Source organism: Hypanus sabinus, chromosome 30, assembly GCF_030144855.1.
Source record: "Hypanus sabinus isolate sHypSab1 chromosome 30, sHypSab1.hap1, whole genome shotgun sequence".
In the NCBI taxonomy this organism is placed as follows: Eukaryota; Metazoa; Chordata; class Chondrichthyes; order Myliobatiformes; family Dasyatidae; genus Hypanus; species Hypanus sabinus.
Window position 1 is genome coordinate 23,970,133 of NC_082735.1, and position 7,811 is coordinate 23,977,943.

The following is a 7,811-nucleotide window of genomic DNA, read 5'->3' on the forward strand; positions in this document are numbered from 1 at the left end:
AAATTGAGTCTGTGATTATCAGTATTTTATTCCGAATTCTTTATAATAATATCTCGGTAGTAAGAAAAATTGCAAAAAATAGTTCCGCCAGCATTTTGTGTGCTTTGCTCTGGATTTCCAGCATCTGCAGAACCTCTTGTGTTTAAGCAAACCGCACAAACTTTTTACAGAATAAAACATGTTGTTGAAATGTGGTTAATTTTGTTTCCATGATCCAAGGGCGATTGCGTATTTGTTCATGAATTAAGATAACGTGACATCCATTTTAAGTCAGCTTGACATTTAGTGATTGAATCATTTCTGGCAGAGCACTGGTTAATACATTAGCATCAAGGTCCATTTCTTTAATGCAGCTTTCACTCACTCACAGCTAATGTGTGCGTTAACATAGTGCCCAAGGGAAGCTTACGTAAACCCATGCTTCAACAGACTCATACCATATCAACAGCAGCTCCCCCACCTCCCCACTACCACAGTGATGTCTGAAATACTTGGAAGGATGCAGGAATCTTCACTAATGTCCACTCTCATGTACAGTAAATCACCCACTTTGAAAGCAGATATATCTCACTTGAAACTCTCTGAATTTTTGGAAATCTTGTGTGTGAAAATGGTAAAGTGGACCTGGTTTAGTAAATTGTAACTTGTTAAAAGCAAAGAACAAGTCCTGCTTCAGGAAACTAATTATTCTCAGACCATATGGTACTGCCTTTATTTTGACTGGGTCGACATGACATGTCAGTTTCCCTTCATCTTTAAATGATCAGGGGGTCTGTTTTCATTCAAGATTCCAGGTTAATTACTTTCCCATTTGAAATCTTGAAATTATATGCTAAAATTGCAGTGTTTCTTGTTTTCACCATAAAATTCACAATCCACACAGTTAATCTGGAGTGCAAAGTATCAGAAATCAACATTAGTTCAAGTTTATAGGGAAAGAAAAAAAACATCATGTCAACATCGCAAGAAGGTGATTGTTGTTTGAGGTCAATGTGACCCGCTGTAGGCATCACTTCATCCCCTCTTGTATGAAGCATCCGTTGTTTCAGCCTTTTGGCTCTCAGAAGACAAGGGAAGCTCCAGGACTGGTAACCCAATACAGGACTCAAAATAACGGGAGCTGAGGAGATTAGTACTTGTAGGAATCAGCCTGTGTTTTTTGAAAGCTAATGTATATTGCTCCACTTCCAGCTTGCAAGCTTCACAGAAAGACATTACAATTGCATGAAACTCTCCCGGTGATTCTCCTTTCCCCAGTGGCTGATTCCGTCCAGAACAGTAAGCATTGCTCCTTCGATGAGGACAAAGTCAGACTGCGGATCACAACATAAAAAGCAGTAGCCTAGTTCTGCGGTCTCTAGTATAGAGGCTGTTGGAGCTCTCTGTTACTGTTAAAGGCACTTTAATGAATATGTGACCACTTGCCCTGAAGGAGTATAGGGTAATTGCAGTGGTCAGGAGCCTGACCCATTTTAAAATGAGAGACTAATCTTTGACTGAAGTTGTAAATTTGCATTCCCCATTTAGTTAGGGAGACACTGGAAGCAAAATGTGTGCTGTTAGTTTCTTGCCTTGCTTTACACTATCAATAATTTCAATGACTTTATACAAACAGAAGACCACAATCTGGCAGGATAATTGGAGGGCAAAAGACTCATTCAACGAACTTTAAACATAGCAAAGGCATGCAGCTCCAGAGTTAAAGGCAACCAACACAAGCTGCAGTTACAGTAGACTGGAGATTTCAAACAGGAAAAGAAAATTGGACGCTTACCAACTATATCAGCAATGAATTCAGGTCACTGATCAAAGCGCTCCTTTTGAATGTAAGTGCTTGAATCGCTCTCTGTGCTCTTTCCTGCTTGTGAAGTGGTTGGACTTCTCCTGACATACAGTCTGCAAGGAAGGCAGGCTCAAGTCTGACTGCTCTGGCAGAGCCGAGGGAAGAATAGGGGCCCAACAAGCACAGGAAGTGACTCACAGAATCCTGCCCTAAAACCCTTGTATCCAAGCCAAGGTAATTAGCAAGCAGCTAACCCAACTCTGACTAGGAGGTTCCTGCGACTCACTTGTGACGGCATAGCTGGGAGGTGTGACTGATTGGCACCTTGAAGCTGTCTATCACTGTGCTCTGATAACACTATCAACACCTACTCAAGCTGGCCTGCTTTCAGTAATTCAGTGATATTAAAGCAGGAACTACAGCATGGTTTTCAAAGTTCAAAGTAAATTTATTATCAAAGCACATATATGTCACCATATACAACCCTGAGATTCATTTTCTTGCGGGCATACTCTAAATCCAAGTAGCATAATGGAATCAATAAAAGGCCGCACCCAACCCAGGATGGACAAACAACCAACGTGCAAAAGACAACGAACTATGCAAATACAAAAAGTACAATAATAATAATACTCATAATAGTAATGACAATACGTAAAGGACAACTGATATAGATCGCAAACACGAAGAAGTATGCAGATGCTGGAAATCCAGGGCAACACGCACAAAATGCTGGAAGAACTCAGCAGGTCAGGCAGCGTCTATGGAAAGGAATAAATAGTCGATGTTTCGGGCTGAGACCCTTCACCAGGACTGGAAAAAAAGATGAGAAGTCTGACAATCAAAAGGCAAACATCATTCACCAAAATCTTGCCTTGAATTACACACTCATAAAAGATCCCATATCTTACTATAAGTACAAACCTGATCGAGTTTTACAGTCTTACAAATTACATTCTGACCAATCCGTTAACACAGATAGGATGATCCATAATAACCATCTGGATACAATATTACAGGATAAACAAGCAAGGACAACTTACGTAATAGATGTAGTCATTCCAAACACAGATAGCATGCAGAAATTAATAAGTGAAAAACACCAGAAATGTGCTGACTAAAAGAGGAAATTGAAAGACCATGGGACATGAGCAGAGTATACACTGTCCCTATAGTAAAATCTACAACTGGTATCAACCCAAAGTCACTACACAATAGCATTCAACAATTAGGCCTAGACAGTAATATAGTCGGCCTCCTTATCCGCAGGGGATTGGTTCCAGGACCCCCTGCGGATACCAAAAAAACGCAAATCTTCAAGTCGGTGGACTTCAGGACCCGGCAGACTCCGGACCTTATTTAACCTGTCTCAGTGCTGTGGACTTTAGGACCCGGCGGAGCTCGGAACCTGCCACCCGCAGTGCTTCTGGTCTGGAAAACGATCATGATTGAAAATAAAGTGGAAATAATAAAGTGATTGGAAAGAGGTGAAATGCCAGCAGTCACTGAAAAAGCGTTAGGCTACAGTCAGTCAACGATCGGAACAATTTTAAAAGATAAAGTGAGAATAATAGAGCATGTGAAAGGCCCTGCCCTGATGAAAGCTACAATTATTACTAAGCAATGCAGTGGTTTAATTATTGAAATATATTCATTTCTTAAGTGTTTTATATGCATAGGAAGGTAAAATATGTACTATATACAAAGACAAACGTTTTACTAACTGACGCTAAATAATACTGGATGTACCTGTTCTGACTTAGAGAACTTCCATTTTTTTTTCGATTCCTGATCCGCAGTAACTTATGCACATCCTCCCGTATACTTTAAATAGATTAATTATAATACCTAATACAATGTAAATGCTATGTAAACAGTTGTTATACTGTATTGTTTAGGGAATAATGACAAGGGAAAAAGTCTGTACATTTTCAAACTACAAGTGCTGGGGAGAGAACTTCTGGGTTTTCCCAATCCGTGGTTGGTTGAATCTGCGCATGCGGAACCCGTGGATAAAGAGGGCCAACTGTATCTATGTAAATCTCTAGAAAGCCACAATACTAAACACCACTAGAATAGTCCAAAAGTTCCAATAGTCCAAAACAATTGAGAAATAAGTGTGTTGGGCTATGCTCATACCCCAGGTTTCATTAATTTAAGCTGAAATAATAATAATAATTAATAAACAATCAATTTTGAGAACTTAAGATGAGTCCTTCAAAGTGAGTCCATAGGTTGTGGGAATAGACCAGTGATGGGGCAAGTGCAGTTGAAGGAAGTTATATCCATAAGGTCAAGAGTCTACTGGCTGAGGGGTAATAACTGTTGCTGAACCTGGTGGTGTGAGTGCTGAGGCTTCTGTACCTTCTTCCTTGTAGCAATAATGAGAAGAGAGTATGACCTGGGGCTTAGGGGTCCCTGATGCTGCCTTCCTGCGACAATGCTCCATGTAGCAATACTTAATGGTGAGGAGAGCGGTATCCACTACTTTTAGTAGGCTTGTCCTTTCAAAGGCATTGGTGTTTGCACCCCAGGCTGTGAGGTAACCAGTCAATACACTCTCCACCATACATCTATGGACGTTTGTCAATGTGTGAAATAACTTGCTGAATCCCAGCAAACTTCTAAGAAAGTAGAGACACTGCTCTGCTTTCTTTGTAATGGCTCTGACAAGCTGGACCCAGGACAGATCCACTGAAATTACAACACCGAGGAACTTAAAGTTGCTGACTGTCTCCACCTTTGATCCCCTGATGAGGACTGGCTCATGGACTTCCGGTTTCCTGCTGAAGTCAACAATCAGCTCTTTGGTCTTCCTAACACAGAGTGAGAGGTTGTTGAGGCACCTCTCATCTCATCCTTCTGAAGGTGAAACCCATCAGGAAGTCTATGCTCTGGAAACAAACTGTGCATTTTATCCCTTGTAACCCTGTGGATTTATTCCTCAAAACACAAACAGCAGCAGGTTTGAATAGTGGTGCATATTGCCACTCACTATAACCGCAATAACTAATTTAGGGCCACATAGATAACATGCCTGGTCTCTTGATAGTTAAAAGTCATGCTACCAAAAATATTTAGTGTCATGAGAAGAGATCCAAAAATTCAGCACCAGCATCAAAGAAACTTGACTCAATCTTTATTTTCCACAAACAAGATAAAATCTGTAGATGCTGGAAATCCAAGCAACACACACAAAATGCTGGAAGAACTCACCAGGCCAGGCAACATCTGTGGAAAAAAGTACAGTCGGCGTTTCGGACCGAAACCCTTTGGCAGGACTGGAGAAAAAAGGCTGAGGAGTAGATTTAAAAGGTGGGGGGAGGGAAGAGAGAAACACCAGCTGATAGGTGAAACTGGGAGGGGGAGGGATGAAGTAAAGAGTTGGGAAGAAGATTGGTGAAAGAGACAGAAGGTCATGGAAGGAAGAAAGAGGGGGAGGAGCACCAGAGGGAGGCGATGATTGGGCAAGGATGTAATGTGAGAGAGGGAGAAGGGGATGGAAAATCCTTCTGTTGCTTTTACCAATCATCTTCCCAGCTCTTTACTTCATCACTCCCACTCCCGGTTTCACCTTTCGCCTGATGTTTCTCTCTCTCATCCCCTCCAACTTTTAAATTTACTCCTCATTTCTTTTTTCTCCAGTCCTGCCAAAGGGTTTCGGCCCTAACTGTCGACTGTACTTCTTTTCCATAGAAGCTGCCTGGCCTGCTGAGTTCCTCCAGCATTTTGTGCGTGTTGCTTCAATCAATATTTTTGGGGGACTCAGCAAGCTCCGCAATGACCTTCAACAAGGCTGTTTGCGTGTGTGAGCGCAACAGGCTGGCATTGAATTCACAGCACAATAATTTGCGGACGGCTGAAATGCTTTGCAGCTTGGTAATGCACTGCCAGGAATTGGATTCCAGACCTCTGTGCACCTGCCAGCCATGAACAAAGATGGCAAGAGCTATGGTGATCACATTCTGATGCTCCCTGTGCAAAATTCTTGTTCCTGAACCTGGGCTCCCTAAAGAAGGAGGCCCCATTGGTGGAGTGCATTCTGGAGGGGTTTGCTTTTCCTGGTCCACTGTTGGAACTTCCAAGCAAGGCTTCCGTCATTTTCCAGATAGTTTCTCCTTTTAATTGCTTTCTTTGTGTTCCCTCTCATCTGGCTCCTTCCCATCCCAGGATGATTGATTCCTGTCCAGCCACGTTACCTTATCTCCAGGTTCCAACAGATCCACATCTCACCCAGCCCTTTGTGCTACGTCAAACCCAGATTCTGATGTTAAACAAAGACTGACACTTTCCCTAGTCCTCAACACTATTGGTTCTCACGCCTCCCTACGTCAACTCTCAGTCCTACTCACCCTCTGATCTTCAGTCCCACCAGCCAGTAAGGGATACTCGACCACCGTTGCGGGGTATGAATGCCATAACCTCTACAAAGTTAAATCTAGCAACATGGGGGCAGAGAGCTTCGCTTCTAGATGAGCTCAAGGCCTTCTATGATAGCTTTGACCACCAGAACAGGGAGGAACATCGCACACCTCAACATCTTCTGACGATCCTTTGGTCTCAATATCTGAAGATGACATGTCTTCAAGCCACTGAAGCCAAAGAAGGCATCCTTTCCAGATGGAGCACCTGGTCGAGTACTGAAGAGCTGTCCCGACTAGATGGCTGGTGTGTTCACAGATATCTTCGACCTCTCAATCCGGCAGTATTTAGTATCCATCTGCTTCAAGCAAGCTTCAGTCACGCCGGTGCCCGAAGAGCATGGTAATCTGACTGGCAGGACTTGAGTTGCTGTTGTCACTGACCCTCAGGCTTCAGTACAGTGCAACAGTCCGGAGGAGATCAATATCAAAGTTTAGGAAGTTCACTGAAGAGGCCGTGGAGTATTGAGAGAATCACGTGGACGATGATTCTGACTGTGATCAGCAAGAGCATCTCTCTACCAAGTCTCTCTCTTCTCCCTTCATGCCCTTGTCTGCTCCACCACCTCCTGCTGGGTTTCGTCGTGTGCCCCCTGGTCCTCTGTGTTCTTTTTGCCAGAAGGCAGAGGGCCAGGCTACCAGATTTGCCCGCCCTACACAGCATGCAGCCGAATACGATGAAGTCCCCACCACTCTTGGCTGCATCCTATAGGGCGGCAGTATCTGACTGCCAAAAGGCCAGCAGTAATCCTCCACTACTGTGCTTTCACTTAGAAGGGTGAAGCTCGGCTTATGTGGTTGGAGTGTGAACAGTCTGAAGCCACAGAAGCAGAGAGTAGCTCTTGTCCTCCAAAATCCATCCATCAGGGCAGAGCTGACTATTGAAGCTATCAGGTAGTAGACACCACCTCGTAGGAACTGCTGGGAAACGTGGTATTTACCATCATAAAAGGCCCCTCATGATCCTTAATGATTTGCGTATTTATTAAGTGAAAGCCTTTCCTGTTAGTGAAGAGAAAGAGGTACAGAAGCCATAGGCCCTACAACACCAGGTTCAGGAACAATACTACCTTCAACCATCAGGATCCCAAACCAGCGTGGATAACTTCTCTCACCTCAGCACTAACTAATTTCACAATCTCTAGACTCATTTTCAAGGACTCTGCAATTCATTTTCTCAATATTATTTATTTAGTGTTTGATTTTTTTATTTACACTGTTTGTCTTCTTTTGCACATTGTCAGACTTTGTGTGTAATTTTTAATTGATTCTGTTTTATTCCTCTGAATGCTTGCAAGAAAGTGAATCGCAGGGTAGTGTATAGTGCGTACTTAGAGAATAAATTCACTTTGAACTTGGAATTATGTTACTGAAGGGAGCGCTAAATGAGTACAGCCCAGGTCTGCCCGCAGATAATCCCAGTGCCAGAAGGGCCTCTTCTCTTCGTTGAGATCAAAGACAGTGAAATTCTTCTACTATGCCACAATGAGGAATATGACAGTTCAGTAGCAGCTTCCTGGACTGATTCAGTGGCCAGTGAGATTTGAGTCACATCCAGAAGGATAGCAGCCCAAAAACAGGGCAGCACAGTAGCAAAGCGGTTAGCC

The 7,811-nt window shown here is 43.1% G+C and overlaps 1 protein-coding gene across 3 annotated transcripts in view; it reads right to left on the bottom strand.

The window, feature by feature from the left end:
* fhl3a (four and a half LIM domains 3a) overlaps window positions 1-1,975 on the bottom strand; it is a 122,947-nt gene extending 120,972 nt beyond the window's left edge. For 2 of the 3 annotated variants that reach the window (XM_059954425.1, XM_059954420.1), the window contains exon 1: window positions 1,775-1,974. The gene's annotated coding sequence lies outside the window, so the exon portion shown is untranslated. Of the gene's footprint in view, window positions 1-1,774 lie in introns of all 3 variants that reach the window. The other variant, XM_059954427.1, reaches the window with a different exon arrangement.
* Between the last annotated feature and the right edge of the window lie 5,836 nt (window positions 1,976-7,811).